This window comes from Ceratotherium simum, chromosome 33 (assembly GCF_057802395.1).
Source record: "Ceratotherium simum simum isolate JZ-2026a chromosome 33, ASM5780239v1, whole genome shotgun sequence".
NCBI classification, from domain to species: domain Eukaryota; kingdom Metazoa; phylum Chordata; class Mammalia; order Perissodactyla; family Rhinocerotidae; genus Ceratotherium; species Ceratotherium simum.
In genome coordinates, this window is record NC_141932.1 from 2,331,604 (window position 1) to 2,349,509 (window position 17,906).

General features: G+C 38.5%; 1 pseudogene; it reads left to right on the forward strand.

Annotated features, from left to right (window-relative positions):
* The first annotated feature begins 2,448 nt into the window (after positions 1 to 2,448).
* LOC101408163 (zinc finger and SCAN domain-containing protein 4-like) lies at positions 2,449 to 4,383 on the forward strand (annotated as a pseudogene).
* The last annotated feature ends 13,523 nt before the right edge of the window (positions 4,384 to 17,906 follow it).

A 17,906-nucleotide genomic window follows, 5' to 3' on the forward strand; every position in this document is an offset into this window, starting at 1 on the left:
CCAATTTACCCTCCCATTTCACAGTGCACAAGGCTTCCCTTTTCTCCTAATCTTTTTATCAACTTGATCTTCCACATGTTGTGCCTATAGCTGCCAGGTAATGTGATTTGCAAATAGAAATAAATATTGAGTAATGCAAAATTGATTTCATCTGTACTGGCCTCCACACTCCAGTGGGAAAGGACAGGCATTAGAAACCCACAGATGAAGAAAGAACACTAACTTTATGGAGAACAAACCCAGGCAAGCTGATGAGGGAAAGTTTCCTAAGGAATGTATCATTAGACTGACATGGTCGGTGGTGGAGGTGGAGTGGGCCTGATGTAGGAGTCAACTGTATGGACTCCAGCCTATCTTTTCTATTTTCACTTTTCTCTACTTTTTCTAATACTTGATTTTCTTACAATAACTGAAAGAATATACTTTATTCCAGATCATTGCGTTCATTTAATTCCATCAAGTCAGCATCATATTTTTCACAAATCTGCCGACTATATACATGTTGTTCTGTATGGGGACACCATTCTGTTCTGTTGCTATTTGTCTATCTTTGTGCCACTATGACGCCATCTTAATTATTGTAGTCTCATAATAAAATTTTATTATCTGGTTGTATGAATCCTCCAAATTTATTCTTCAGAAATATCTTGTCTATTTTCTGGTCTTTTGATATCCATGTTATTTTAGAACCACTTGGTCAATGTTCACACACACATACACACAAATTTTCCAGATTTTCTTTGAAATTTCGTTGAATATATAAATCAATTTGTGAAGAACTGACATTTTCTATAATATTGAGTCTTTTGATCAACCCATAAATGTGGCTTTTCTTTCCACATATTTATTAATGTTTTGTAGATATCTTGCATTATATTCATTCATAGGTTTTTGATGGTGGTAATAGAAGTGATGATATTTTTACTTTAATTTTATCTGCTTGTCTTACTTTAGAAATTGATTTTGGAATATAGACCTTGTATTGGGCACCTTGCTAAATTCAACTAGTCTAATATTTGTAGAATATTCTGGATTTGCCTTCAAGCAAAATCAGGCCATCTAAAATAATAGTTGATATCCTTTCTGATCTTATTTCACTGATTAGGTAACAGCCAAATGTTGCATAGAGTTGATAGTGGGCTTCCATCTTTCAATCTGAAGGACAAAACTTTTAAGAATGATTTGTGCTGTCATGATTTTGTAAATTCTTTATCACATATGGAAGGTCCCTTTTATTCCTAGTTGAGTAAATGTCTTTCTCAGGATTGAGTACTGAGTTTTATTAAACATATTTAATATATCTACTAAGATGATAATATGTTCTTTCAATTCTATTAATGTGGTAAATTACATTGCTTTTTGACACTTAACTCAAATTGCATATAAAAGATGAAACCCATCTATTCAAGATGTATTATTTTCCTAAAATATGACTGAGTTTGATCTGCAGATATTTTGTTTAGGATTTTTGCACGTATGCTCATGAGAATTATTGGCCAGTAGTGTTCCTTTCTTTACTGTACTTGTAAGGTTTTGTTATCAGAAAAGCTAATTAATTAATTAACTTCATTAATTAAAAGAGGAGTGTCTCCTCTTTTTCTATGCTCTGAGAGAATTTATTTAAGGTCAGAGTTATTAAAAATGTCTTATAGGGGGGCTGGCCCGGTTGTGTAGTGGTTAAGTTTGCTCGTTCCGCTTTGGTGCCCCGGGGTTCACAGGTTCAGATCCTGGGCACAGACCTATGCACTGCTCATCAAGCCATGCTGTGGCGGCATCCCATATACAAAATAGAGGAAGATGGGCACAGATGTTAGCTCAGGGCTAATCTTCCTCAGCAAAAAAGAGGAAGATTGGCAAAAGATGTTAGCTCAGAGCCAATCTTCCTCACCAAAACAAAACAAAACAAAACAAAACAAAGTCTTATAGAGCCAGCCCTGGTGGCCTAGTGGTTAAGTTTGGCATGCTCTGCTTCGGCCACCCGGGTTTGGTTCCAGGGTGCGGACCTATGCCAGTCATCGTCAGTGGCCATGCTGTGGCAGTGGCTCACATATAAAAAGAGGATGCTTGGCAACAGATGTTAGCTCAGGGTGAATCTTCCTCAGCAAAAAAAATAATAATAATTAAAAAAATAAATTAAAAAAAATGTCTTATAAAATTCACCTATGAAGTAATCTGGGCCTGAGATTTATGTTTTCTTTGTTTTTTAAATTATTCTGGTAATGTAATTGAATACAAGTATCTTCTATTTCTAGCTTACAGTCTTCAAGCATCCATCACTATCAACTCTATGCAACATTTGACTGTTACCTAACTAGTGAAATAAGATCACAAGATATGTCAAATATTATTTATAGATGTCCTGATTTTGTTTTGAAGCAGATCCCCAGAGTCATGAGACGCCAGGAACTGAATCCTGGAAAGTTGAGTCTCCAAGAAATATTGCTAAAAATGGATTTAGATCTCAGAAACTCATTTCTATGTGAACCATCCAAGGATGACCCTGGGTCAGAAAATATAGACTTTAAACCCAGCCAAGGATCTGCTCTCCAAAAGGCAGAGGAGATCTCTGAGTTCCAGAACAGTCAGCACAGCTTATTTCAAAATGGCAGTAACTCAGGTGCAAGACAGGAACTGCAAAGACTCCATAAGTCATTTCACTTGTGGCTGCAGCCAGAAAAACACAGCAAGAGTGAAATTAGTTTTCATGTGGTCCTGGAACAGTTTATGACCAATAGGCACTGCAGTGATGGGTCTACTTTGACAGAGAAATGGGAATCAAGTGGCAGAAACCTGGAGAAATTCATGGAAGACTTGAGTGATGATTGCATGAAGCCACCTGGCTTAGTGAGTAGAGGGTTCTGGTTCCTGGAGTGAGAGGCAGAAAGGAGTAAGTAGTCAGTTGGAGATGCCTGGAAGTAGAGAAAGAAGAGACTGTTGTAGACCCAATTATTAGTCAGATCACACTCTTCCTCATCAAGGTGAATCTTTACTGTCCTAAGTAAGCAACAATGAAAGAAGTTTTATAGGCATTCATTCAGTGGGGTATATAGTAACCAACATATTAATTTATTTAATTGATTTTCATTGGTAAGGTGGTAGGAGGACTCACTGAGATATTGCCAATTGGGCAGAAACCTCAAGGATGAGGAGAAATGCCTTAACATGAGCTTCTTCTTCCCTCAGAAAGCCTTAGTATTTGTCTGTTTTCATTAGGAATGAAGAAATTACTATGAAATTTAATGCAATAAAAGTAAGGGCAGAACAAAGAGGTGTGGGGGCCCACAGTATAGAGCTCTTGGGAAAGCCTGACTGAGGCAGGTTTTCCACAGTGGCTTTTGTCACACAGCAGATCCATATATGACAGTGATCAAGCATTTTTTTTTCAAAAAAACAGGTCCACATCTACATGTGGAGACAAGAAGCCCTCTTTTCTGAGAATATTCCCTTAAGAGAAATCATTGTTCATCTAACAAAACAGTTGTCAACAGGAACCCCAGCAGGAGAGAACAAGGGGACCCCCTAAGATACTTCTCTGGAAACAGGACAAGGCAAATGAGGGGAGCCCAGATAGCAGAAGGATGTTCTGTGTGAACTCTTTTTTGGGTACAACTTCTTTATTTTCATAGGAGATGAAGGTAAAGAAAATGGTGGCAACGTTTCTTTGAAAACTTGTCAAGTAAACGACAGTATTACTAGTCAAGGTAATCAAACACTTTCCCTACTCATTATCCAGGAGGAGAACTGTCCTGGGCCTGAAGAGGGAGCTGTTTCTTTGGAGAATCCCCTCAGCTCCAGAAGAGCAGGTCTAGGCACCTCCAGGTCCCAGGAAGCGTCCCTGAAAGGACCCTCTTTTCAAGATGTCCTTATGGAGGTGGAACCAGGATATCTTTCCAGGCCAGACCAGTTACCCCTGAGCGTGTTCCCACCCACTAGAGCATTGAGGGAAACTCAGCATGTGGGGGACACCAAGAAAGATGCCACAGAGCCCCCAAATCATACAAATGTGAGAAGTGTTCCAGCATCTTTAGGTATGTTTCTCGGTTAAAGCCCATCAAAGAAGACATGATAATGAGAGGACATTTATTTGTGCCCAGTGTGACAAAGACTTCTTCAAGGCATCAGACCTACGTGTGCATCAGAGGATTCACACAGGAGAGAAGCCTTTCAGGTGCAGCACGTGTGAAATGTCCTTCAGCCACAAAATCAACCTTCGGGCTCATGAGAGGATCCACATGGGAGAGAAGCCCTGTGTGTGTTCCCTTTGCCAGAGAAGGTACCGCCAGTCATCCACCTACCACCGCCACCTGAGGAATCACCAGAAAATTGCCCTCAAAGGTGTTCCCTCCACACCAGAAGCTTCCTCGCGTATGGTCCCGATATAATATGTATCAATATGTATGATAGTATGTATATTTCCTAGTACTTCTCTATTTAGAACACTCTTTATAATTTCCTCATTATATTTTCCATTTATTGTCTCACTCCACTAAAGTGTAAGCTTAAGAAGGGCAGGGAATTTCCCAGTTTTGTTCACTAAATTATCTCAGGTGCCTAGAAAAGTGGCTGACACATTTCAAATGACCAATAAATATCTGTTGCATAAATGAGTGCATGTGTAATGTTGGTGTTTACTCCTTACAGTCCAGTAATGTCCAAGCCCAGGACACACACCCCAGCTCCCAGTGGTCCAGGGAGGCTTTCCCTGCCTGCTCCCCTGTCCTCTGTCCACACCTTTATCTCTAGTGCAGGCACAGGCGCCTAAAACACGGGGAGCAGAGGCGGAAACCCAGAAATAGCCAATTAAAGGGAAAGTTTATATTTAAATGCTATAACCATTTCTTTAATTCACTGGAAATATTAATAGCTAAATTGGACCTGAATAAGACTGATGACTGAAAGTTGCAGAATGCAATTTTATTTTTTAATATTTATTTATTTATTTAGGGGTGTGTGTGTGTGTGTGTGTGTGTGTGTGTGTGAGGAAGATCAGCCCTGAGCTACCATCCATGCCAATCCTCCTCTTTTTGCTGAGGAAGACTGGCCCTGAGCCAACATCCATGCCCATCTTCCTCCACTTTATATGGGATGCCGCCACAGCATGGCCTGACAAGTGGTGCGTCGGTGCATGCCTGGGATCCGAACTCGGGCCGCCAGCAGCAGAGCTCGCGCACTCAAACACTACACCACGGGGCCAGCCCCAGAATGCTATTTTATTGACAAAGAGATACCAGAAAGGTAAAATGTTTTCCATTCTTTTCTTCCAAAGATAGTGCGTATGAGGGGGGAGGAGGGGCTTATTTCCAGAACAGGTTTGAAAGTGTGGTTTGGAGAATAAGAAAGGATTCTGTGCAGCACTGAGGCAGAAGCGTGTACTGGTATGCTATTTCGGATACTTTTGAGAGCTATCTTCCACTAGGAAATTGGAGTTCAATCCCACTGAGAAACTGGGGAGTGCTATGTAGAATCTGCCCAAATCTCTCACTGCATCCACAGAAGGGAGAACTATTGGGCTGTGGATAATCCTCCACTGTGTGGAGAAGCCCATTTACCAATCTTCTTCCCTGCAGTGTCTCCAGGTATTATGCTACTGCGAACAGTTAAGGAGACTGTTGCCTACATAAAGGAAAAATTTGGCTATCTTGATTTGTGACTGTTCTAAATTACATTATTGACCCTAATAACAATTCTTGTGTTTCTAGAGTGTTTCTCAAGGGTAAAACCATTTCAGTTCTTCATTATGGAAACTGAAATACATGTCACAGCTATTATTCCTGCCCTGTTGAAATAACCACACCAGGAAGATTGTGACTCAGTAAAGTGCCAGATAGCATGGTGGTTTGTTGTCTCTCAATGTGAAAATGTTCTCATACTTCATCATCCAATATTGAAACATCATGGCATTTGGAAGAAGGAATTGATCTCGTGAGGAAGTCTCCTCTAAATTGGATTTATTTTTCGTTATTTTATTTTCTATCTCTGTATCTTTACCCGTGATGGAAAATGTTTTAAGTGACATCCACAAATCTCCCAAACAGACCAGTTTTGTGTGCTCACACAAAGATTTCTCAATGTGAAATACAGTCTGTGCCACCATTGCAGGAAAAATGGTTGATACTTTCCCTTTATCAGATTTCTAAATGAGTTGTTTCCTTAACATCTTCCAGCATTAACTTTTACAGATATTTTTATATCACTTACATGCGTTTGGTTTACATGACTCAATCCTTTGGAGTTACTCTTGTACCAAAATTGTGCAGTGGCAGCTTCTTCAAATGGAATCCTGTGACCTCTTATAGTGACCTCAGTGTTTTGCTTGTTCCCTTGATTCTCCTATGTAACAAGAAGTTTCAGGAATATCTTGGAAAGTTCCTGCCCTAGACCTGGAATACCCTCTCCCGCCCCCCGCCCCCCCCAGGACACTCTGCTTTCTTATACTGAGGAATGGATTAAGAGCCCATATACTGGGTGCTAGAATTAGGCATTGGTATAGGGTTGTCTATAGTTTCTAGACTTTTTTCAATTTAAAGAAGGAAGAAAATGCATATATGCTTAAAATCAAATACTATATGAGTTAATATTCATCATTCCTATTAAATGCAGGTTTTAGTTTTATTCAAATTCTTTGGTTTTATATTTGAATTTATTTTTTCTTACATAGAAAGCTTTGTTTTCCAATTGTATTAACATATTTGTTTCCAAAATACCATACCAATACTTTTTTTAGTAAATTTTATATTTTATTAAAATATAATATTTTATATATATTATAATATAATATATATTATATATATTAATAAAATATAAAAGTATATTTTAGTAAAATATATAGACAAAGTTTCAGATTTCTTTGAAGGTAGTTTTAACTTGATATATTTCTCTAGGGATATAAAACCAAAATCCTGTGTTTTCAATTCACTTGAAGTATTTCCTTTTCATATAGAGAATAACCAATGGGATATTCAATAAGTTATTTTTTAACCTTTAAATTTTATATTTTAAAAACATTTAATTTGCTTTAATATTGTTTAATAATTATGTGATATATGGACATTTGTATAAATAAAACACTTTAATGGGATTTTTTTTCTTAAAAGTCTAGCTTTAAATTCTGCCCCATCCTGTATATGTTCTATGCGTATATTTTTGTGTGTGTGTGTGTGAGGGAGATCAGCCCTGAGCTAATATCCATGCCAATCCTCTTTTTTTGCTGAGGAAGACTGGCCCTGGGCTGACATCCATGCCCATCCTCCTCCACTTTATATGGGACGCCGCCACAGCATGGCTTCACAAGCAGCGCATCAGTGCGCGCCCGGGATACGAACCTGGGCCACCAGCAGCAGAGTGTGCGCACTCAACCACTACACCACGGGGCCGGCCCTCTATGCCTATATTTTTATTCCTGCATAGACATGGAAAAACTTTAGCATACTCTACACAGAGTTCTCTACCTGGCTTTTCACTTCAGAACACATACAGCTCATAACTGTACATCAGAGTGGAGAGATCCTCCTCACACAATTTACAAATGTAGGAAACTATTGTGCAGGTGGGCACTAATGCATTTACCTGGTTCCCGTAGATAGAAATTTCAAGTGTTTTCAAGCAGAATTTCCATGAATAGCCTCTGCACTCATAAGCATACATACTTAATGCCTATTTAAATTGAGGAAATATGTGTTAGGTTTAGCATTGGAAGTTACTGTGCATGATGGTGATAACATATTTCTTTTTAAAAACTTTATTTTTTAAGAGTTTTAGGTTCACAACAAAATTGAGAGGAAGGTACAGAGATTTCCTATATATCTCCTGCCTCCACACATGCATAGTCTCCTCCATTATTAACATCACTCACCAGAATGGTACATTTTTTACCAAGGATGGAACTACCTTGATACATAATAATCACCCAAAGTCCATAGTTTACCTTAGGGTTCACTCTTAGTGTTGTAAATTCTATGGGTATGGACAAATATATAACGGCATGTATCCATCATTATGATATCATCCAGTGCATTTTCACTGCCCTAAAAATCCTGTATGCTGTGCCTATTCATCCCTCCCCCACTCCTCTCCATTCCTGCCAATGACTGATCTTTTTATTGTCTCCACCTTTTGCCTTTTCCAGAATGCCATAGAGTTGGAATTATAGAGTATGTAGTCTTTTCAGATTGGCTTCTTTCACTTAGTAACACGCATGTATGTTTCCTCCATGTCTTTTCATGGTTTGATAGATTAATTCACTTTAGCGCTGATAACATTCCATTGTCTGGATGTGACACCACTGCTCCCTGTTCATCTTTACTACCCTGGAAATGTTTTCTTAAATTAATTCTCCTCTTGCTCTACAAGTCCCTCAAAGCTGGTATTTTTAAGTGTGCACAGGAATTTTAAAATCACACATGCAGAAGACAAACCCTCAGGATAGCCAGGAACCCAGAATGCAGTCTGCTTGCTTCGTTACCTTATTTCACAGAACTCACTTCACAGTCCTCTGCTCACCTCCTATTGATATTTAAATTACCTCAGTAATTAAAAATATGTTTTCTCCCTGGTATTTCTGCCACATTTTATGGATAACATTACTAATAGCATTCAAGGTTTTGCACATTTCACAAATGGTTTCCAGATCATCTCAACTCCTCATGTAGGTGGGGTCACAGCAACTAGAGGCAAAATGATAGTCACTTCCCAGAAAGAGAGGAGATCATGGATACACAAGCCTTTATCTCAGGGCTCAGATGTTCATTTTCTGTACATGTGTGGATGCCTCCATGACAGCCACCGTCCTGGCAGCAAATGACAACTTGATAAGTAACTACTATTTCCGGATAAGTGTCAGACTATGGGAACACACTTGTTCTAAGAATAGAACACATTATGAAAATCAGAAAGAAATACTATCTTGAAAATCAGGTCTACTTTCTTGGGTTGGACATAAATGCTGACAGACAGGTAGGGGGATGGTTTCTGAGAGACCCAGAGACATAGGTCCCCCTTGTCTACTTGCTTTAGGGCTGCTTGATTTCTTCTCCGTGTTGTCTCTGATAGCCTGTCTGAATCATCTTTCATTTCTGACCAAACTCCCTGATCCTCACAGCATCCACTCTAAAGCCCTCACCACGCATGAAGTGAAGATCAGGACAAGAGTGCATTTAACTCACAGCTACTGAGTGTTCCTTTAGCGTCTTGATGGTCATTGTTGACATATACATTTTTGGGGGTCTTTTCAAGGCATAATTTGCTAACAGAAGTTGGTAGGAGTATTTCTCCAAAATTTCTCTCATCACTGCAAGAGATGATCAGCTTTCTCATTTAGTGAACTGAAAGAGTCACATAGGAAAAATGTGACTGAATGTTTGCAACTTTCAAATGGCAAGAATAATCAGGGAGGTGAAGAATCTCCAGATGTAAATGTTACCATAATATAGAAGCATGTTATGTATGTATTTAATACGTTAATTCTATTAACATCTCACCTCTCTCAGTATAAACATCTCAGATATTTTTGGTTCTTAGTGTACAATCTGAGGGCCATAAAAAGTTTGGCTTAACCAATATTCAGACCAGAAACACTCTGTGCTGAGCATCTTCGTATCCTTTTCCTACAGAGAGATGTTTTCTTAATTAAACCCCAATTATGCGTCTGTAGAATCTTTTTTTTTTCTTTTTGCTTGAGGAAGATTGTCCCTGAGCTAACATCTGGCCAATCTTCCTTTATTTTGTATATGGGACGCCACCACAGCATGGCTTGATGAGTGCTGTGTAGGTCTGCACCCGGGATCCTGGCCTGTGAACCTTGGGACTGCCAAAGTGGAGCACGCAAACTATGCCACCGGGCCAGCCCCTGCAGAATCCTTTTAATCAGAGGAAGGTTAAGAGCCTTTATTTGATCTTTAGTGACTGCCATTCTTAAGCGTCAGCTGTGTTCAGCAAGAAGAGCAAATTTTGGATTTACAAGCCCCTCTTGTCTCTAATGCAAGCCTTGTTCATTCTCACTCTACGATGGTCTGTTTTTAACATAAATTTATTTCCTAATTTCCCTTAACAGTAGTTCGGTTTCTTTCCTTATAACCCTTCTTTTATTTTGCTTGATCAGTATAATTTCTTTGTATTACTATTCTACTAGTCATTTTCTCTTTCTTTCTATTTAATCGTAAAGGTTGTTAGAGGGTCATCATCTCGGACAGGCACTGAAGCCATCTTGAGGTTTCTACTCCCCCAATTCTTCTGTGGTCCTTTCTAATTCTCCTCTCTGCACCACTGCTGCCTCCATTTAGCCCTCACCCTCTCCACCTGGAATATTTATTTAAATCTGACAAAAATATCATGAGTTACCATCAAATGCCAGGTATGAGTTAATGCTGGGGCTACAGTGGGGTACAAAACAGACAAAAATCCTTACCTGACTAGTGGTCATGAACCCGCCTCAGTTTTTGTTTATCTGGTAATGTCTTGATTTCTCCCTCATTATTTAAAGAACATATTTGTCAGGTATAGAATTCTCAGGTGACTGGTTTTTTTAAATGTCTGTGGGGGAAAGAGGGCTTGGAGTGCACTAGTCCACCATTATGCTGATGTCACTCCCCAGGACATATTTTAATTGAAACTTTTTTAATTAAAAGAAACTGGAGATAGCAGTCTGGAGTGGATGACCTGGTAACATAGTAAAACTTTGGTGAGAACTAGAAAACAAGAGCCCACAAAGTTCTTGCCTTTTCCTTTTTGCACATCTGCCCACATGCCATTTCTTTTAAGAAGTTTTTAGAAACCATGTATGTGTAATTTCAAATTTTAAATATCCATAATTTTATTCAAAACATTATTATTGAAATGTTTTATGTTTATTATATTCTCTTATTTATTAATATAGAACATAGTCATATTGATTTTGGATTTCATTGGAAATAATACCTCTTTTTTGGTTAAATCCAAAATTTGGTACACTCATTTATTTCTTTAGTTTTGTTTTCATTTCTATGATTATATTTTAAACTATTTTGTTATCATATACATTCAGGCACAATAATTACATAATTCTAAAACAAAAACAAAACAAGATACATTCTGAGTGATATAGTTTCATCCTTTCTCTTCTGTCCTCTTTCCTCTCCCCACCCTACAAGTGCTCGCTTGTATACACTTTTCATTTATTTTTCCATTATTAAAACACAAATGCATAAACATGGAAATTCATAATCTATACGATTCATCCTCTCTTTCTTGGAAAAATAAAGCTAATTGCACATAATATTCCGATATTTACTGACAGTTTAGGTCTGCATAGTTGAAAAAACTTACTCTTTTGTCCTTTTAACAGACAGACAACAAAATTCTAATTTTGTACCACTTATTTTTGGTATTAAAACCCATTTACTTAATTAAATTTATTCCAATCTTAGCCAGTCCTGACCATACATCAAATTCCTTTACCTTATTATTGCCAGTAGTTCTAATTACATTTGTTAGATTTTTAACCCTTAGGAACCTTTAATTTCTAGTGAAAAGTAAGAAGTAAGCAATTATGAACTGTCTTTTACATTAGCATTCTATGGATTGGTAGACATATACGGTCATGCATCACTCAAGGACAGGGATATACTCTGAGACATACATTGTCAGGCAATTTGTAGTTGTGCGAACAACATAGAGTGTACTTACAAAAGCCTAGATGGTATAGCCTACTACACACCTAGGCTATATGGTACTAATCTTATGCGACCACTGTCATATATGAAGTCCATCATTGACTGAAACATTGTTATGTGGCTCTTGATTGTAAACACTTTTTATAATTTCTAGAAACGTGCTTTCTCAGGAAAATTTCTTTGGGGTGACATAAGACATGCTTACTAATAGACCCAGTTTTATCTTTAGTTTCTCTGCAAAAAGAAGCCAAAAGTAGACAAACATATGTTCAGTAATGAATATTCAATATTTGATCTTATTAGGGAATGATCTAGATATTCAGTAAGTTTCTATCATTTAATTTAACTTAGCAAAACTCTAAAAAGTTTCAGGTTGCTAAAAAGATTTAGAAAACTTATTTGAAAAGTTCACCTAAAAATCTTTTATTCTACTTATATTAATTTACTTGCTCTTAATGATTATATTTAGAATATTTATGAAAACTTCATCATGCTAAGTTCTTTTTCTTTTTTCTTTTTTTTTTTTTTGTGAGGAAGATCAGCCCTGAGCTAACATCTATGCTAATCCCGCTCTTTTTGCTGAGGAAGACAGGTCCTGGGCTAACATCCATGGCCATCTTCCGCCACGTTATATGGGATGCGGCCACAGAATGGCTTGACAAGCGGTGCATCGGTGCGCACCTGGGATCTGAACCTGGGCCGCCAGCAGCAGAGCACGTGCACTTAACCACTACGCCACAGGGCCAGCCCCACCAAGTTATTTTTCTTCCTGACAAATTTGTAAGCCTAGGTAAAATAAAAATATTATATTTAATGCTGATAACTCTAAAGACATGTCTGTTTTAATTAAACCAATGAACTTATACTAGCTTTTATATATTAAAGATTATCTTAGATCATGTGAACTTCAAAGAAGATTTGGGTTTGTTTTTATATTCCTGAGAACTTTAGCATGCCCAATCCTTACAAGCACTTGACCTTCAACCCAATTAAATGCAGCTCTTTTACAAACTAGTTTTGGGAATACCATCGATGGAGCTCAGGGCAGGCTGCCCCAAGATGCGCCACTCTGGTATGCAGATTATTTCAAGCTGAAGACAACAAAGGCTCAGAAGGCTCAGGAAGAACATTGGAACTTCCCCCAAACTGCCTGAAAGAATTTAACATAGAAGGCCTGTTCCAGGTAGGAGCCACTGCTATATGATAGCTGTAGTATAAGTGCGATAAGAATAGGCACCAACAAGCCCATCTTATTGATATTCTGTCTCTTGGGCTACATTCTCTATAGGTGGCCCAGTGAAGAGTTCCCTGACAAACATTTACATTTCTATCTTCATGTAAATTGTCCTCTTCCCCTCTGAAATCCCAAAGCACTACCCCCCCACCCTCCTCACCTTTAGCTGAATATACTTAAGTGAGCAGCTTAGTCAGAATGGCTGAGTTGCTCAGTTCTCTTGCTGAGTTTCTCCCATGTATACTGTTATTAAACTTTGTTTTATTTTCTCCTGCTAACCTGCCTTTTTAGTTATTTGGCCAGCCATGAGAACTTTAAATGAAAGGGCGGGGGGATTCTCCCTCTTCCACAACACCAACCAGAGGCAGAAAAACGTAACACATCTTCAAAGACATACACACACAATCATATAGATGGGTGCAGAGACCTTTTAGTTACTAATACCTGTGAAGAGGACACCTAAGATTTTTCATTAGCCCAATTTCTAAACACCTCTTCTCTTTTTTTTCCTTCTGATGAGAAACTTCTCCCTAAAGTTTGCATTTCAAAGAATGACTCTTAGTTCCTAAAGTAATTATTATTTAAATTTACCTCCTTTTTTTGTTAGGTAATTGAATTGCAGTTTCCTAACAAATTGCAGGACAATCCTGTAGCTAATGTCCTGATCTTTTACAATATAATAGGGGAGGTTTTGAGATTGGCAAAAAGGATCAACACATCTATCCACTTATTCTTGGAATGTTTCTTTCTCTCTGGATACATAGTTTCATTTTAACTTAGGGGAGGAGGCCTCAAAAAAGTCCCTATACAGAGAATTGGCAAATCGCGAGTACTCAGGTGAAGGATGGGGTGGGGCGAAGTAGGAGTCACAGTCATAGTCTTATGGATTCTATTGTTTTTTGTTTTAGGTACTTTTTAATCTCTTTCATTTTCCATTAGCCTTTTGTGAAGAGCCTTTCAATGAAGCTATTTTGGAATCTTGAAGCAGGCGTATCCATGGAAGGTGTGAGAAAGCCTCAGAATCCCTAGCAAGGCTGACAGAAGGTATTTCTCTCCTGAAGTCAGTCAGTAAAGACTGCAAGAGGTAGTTGCTCCTTCAAATGAGAAGACAATAATGCGAGACTTCAAGGAACATGAAAATCAAGGACACAAGACACCACCAAAGGAACACAATAATTTTCCAGTAACTGACCCCAAAGGCATGGAGATCTGTGATTTACCCAATAAAAAATTCAAAATAGCTGTTTTAAGGAAGCTCAATTGAGCTATAAGAAAATACTGAAAGAGGGCAGGTGACGTCAGCGTCATGGCAGAGTGAGCTTTCCCGTGAACTCTTCCCCCAATAAGATACAACAAGAGGAACAGTAACAGACCAACAATGGAATCCCAGACAGTGAAAAGCTAGATCAGAAAGATCCACACTGCCACACATCTGAGAGTGGAACATGCTGGGCCCCAGGAGGAAGTGGGGAGAGGTAAGGAGAACTCCTCTCCCTCCCCATCTGATCAGCGATCTCGGGCCCCACAGCTCCCAGAGAGGGGGGAGGGGCGGCGGGGGGAGGGGCGGCCCTCTGCCGGGAAACTGTACCTCTTCAGGCTCTCTCAGCCAGTGGGAAACTCCCGCACAGAGGACTCAGAAGAGCCACAGGGCTACCATCAACATCTGAGCACCCCAGAGAGCAGATAACAAGGGGCGAATGAGAAGCCCCCCATGCCAGGGACCCAGAGGGCAAAAGAGAGAGGCCCCTCCTCCCCACAAAACGGACCCTGCAGCTCAGCCGACCAGACCAGACCAAGCGATCCGCGGCAGACCAGATCAAGAGATCCGACCCGCGGATCGCAGCAGAAAAACCGAGGATCGCATTGGAAAAATTGTGGCAGAGTGCAGGGGGCTTAGATTACACAGCCCTTTACCACCACACAGTGGCGGTGGGTGGAAATTGCAACCAGAGATTTCCAGCATGAGGAAAAACAAAGCCAACACAGGAACCACAATGCAAAGATATATGAAATCACCAGACCAGAAGGAAAATAAGAAGCACCCAGAAACCAACCCTGAAGACACAGAAATCCATAATCTAAACGACAGAGATTTCAAAATAGCTATCATAAAAACACTAAACGAAATACGAGACAACACAGACAAACAATTCAATGAGATTAGGAGTTTCTTCACAAAAGAGATTGAAATCATAAAGAAAAACCAATCAGTGCTGATGGAAATGAAGAACACAATGGAGGAGATAAAGGAGAATCTGGAATCTTTAAAGAACAGAGCTGACAATATGGAGGAAATAATTAGCATTTTAGAGGATAGGAATACAGATATGCTCCAGATGGAAGAGTAGAGAGAACTAAGACTAAAAAGAAATGAAGAAAGTCTCTGAGAAATATCTGACTCTATTAGGAAATGTAACATAAGAATTATAGGTATTCCTGAGGGAGAAGAGAGGGAAAGAGGAACAGAGAGCCTATTCAAGGAAATAATAGTTGAGAATTTCCCAAATCTGGGGAAGGAGCAGGAAATACCAGTAAGCGAAGCCAACAGGTCACCTAAATATATTAACAGACAAAGGCCCTCTCCACGACACCTAGTGGTAAGGCTAACCAGAGTCAATGACAAGGAAACAATATTAAGGGCAGCTAGACAAAAACAAAAAATAACATACAAAGGAACTCCCATCAGGCTCTCAGCAGATTTCTCAACAGAAACTTTACAGGCTAGGAGAGACTGGAATGATATATTCAAAATACTGAAAGACAAAAACTTTCAGCCAAGAATACTCTATCCAGCAAAAATATCCTTCAAATATGATGGAGAAATAGTAACTCTCCCAGATAAACAAAAGCTAAGGGAGTTCATGGCCATGAGACCCCCACTACAAGAAATACTCAAGAAGGCCCTCAGGCCTGAAAAAAAGAAGAGAAAGGGAATACAAAGCTTGGAGCAAGGAGAAAAATAGGTAGATAAACTCAGAAAAATAGTAGATCTTTACCGGAATAGGTTAGCAACCACTTAAATACAAAAATCAAAGATCAAAGGAAGGAATTCACCAAAAATAAATTTAACCTCATAACTGTAAACACACAGCCACAACACAAGATAGAATAAGGTATAACAAGAAAAACTTAGAAGGGGAAGAGGAAAGTGATTGAATTGACTTAGTATAAGGAAATAGGAGGCCATCAGATAATGGACTATCTCATACACAAGATTTTTTACACAAACCTCAAGGTAACCACTAAACAAATAATCAAAACAAAACCACATATGATAAACAAAGAGAAAACTAGAAGAGTCATAAGACAGAACAACCAAACTGAATTGGCAGTCCAAAACAAATGGGACAAGAAACAAAGGAAACGCAAAAGAACCAGAAAATAAGTGACAAAACAGCAACATTAAGCCCTCATATATCAATAATTACCCTAAATGTAAATGGATTGAGCTCTCCAATCAAAAGATACAGAGTGGCAGGATGGATTAAAAAGCAAGACCCAACAATATGCTGCCTCCAAGAAACACATCTCAGCACTAAAGAAAAGCACAGGCTCAGAGTGAAAGGATGGAAGACAATACTCCAAGCTAATGGCAAACAAAAGAAAGCAGGTGTTGCCATACTCATATCAGACAAAGTAGACTTCAAGATAAAACAGGTTAAGAAAGACAAAGAAGGGAAATATGTAATGATAAAAGGGACACTCCACCAAGAAGACATATCACTTATAAATATATACGCACCCAACACAGGAGCACCAATGTACATAAAGCAACTATTAACAAACCTAAAAGGAGACATTAACAACAACACAATAATATTAGGGGATCTTAATACCCCACTTACATCAATGGATAGATCATCCAGACAAAAAATCAATAAAGAAATAGTAGACTTAAATGAAAAACTGGACGAGATGGACCTAGTATACATATACAGAGCACTCCATCCAAAAACAGCTGACTACACATTCTTCTCAAGGGCGCATGGAACATTCTCAAGGATAGACCATATGGTGGGAAACAAAGCAAGCCTCAATAAATTTAAGAAGATTGAAATCATAACAAGCATCTTTTCAGACCATAATGCTATGAAACTGGAAATGAACCATGAAAAAAAAACTGGGAAAGTGACAAAAATGTGGAGATCAAACAACATGCTACTGAACAACCGATGGATCATTCATGAAATTAAAGGAGAAATCAAAAACTATCTGGAAACAAACGAAAATGAAAATATGCCATACCAAACCATATGGGATGCAGCAAAAGCGGTCCTGAGAGGGAAACTCATAGTGATACAAGCCCACCTTAACAAACAAGAAAAAGCCCAAATAGGCAACCTTAAATTACACCTAACAGAACTAGAAAAAGAAGAACAAACAAAGCCCAAAGTCAGCAGAAGGGGAGAAATAATAAAAATCAGAGCAGAAATAAATGAAATTGAGACCAAAAAAACAGTAGAAAAGATTAATTAAACAAAGAGTTGGTTCTTTGAGAAGATAAACAAAATTGACAAACCCTTAGCCAGGCTTACTAAGAAAAAAAGAGAAAAGGCTCAAGTAAATAAAATTAGAAATGAAAGAGGAGAAATTACAACGGATACCATGGAAATACAGAGGACTATAAGAGAATACTATGAGAAATTATATGCCAACAAATTGGACAATCTAGAAGAAATGGATAAATTCTTAGACTCATACAACCTCCCAAAACTGAACCAAGAAGAAATGGAGAATCTGAATAGACCAATCACAAGTAAAGAGATTGAAATAGTAATCAAAAATCTCCCAAAAATAAAAGTCCAGGACCAGATGGCTTCTCAGGTGAATTTTATCAAACATTCAAAGAAGATTTAATACCTATCCTTCTCAAACTATTCCAAAAAATAGAGGAAGATGGAACACTTCCTAAATCATTCTATGAGGCCAACATCACCCTGATACCAAAGACAGATGAAGACAATACAAAGAAAGAAAATTACAGACCAATATCGCTGATGAACATAGATGCAAAAATCCTCAACAAA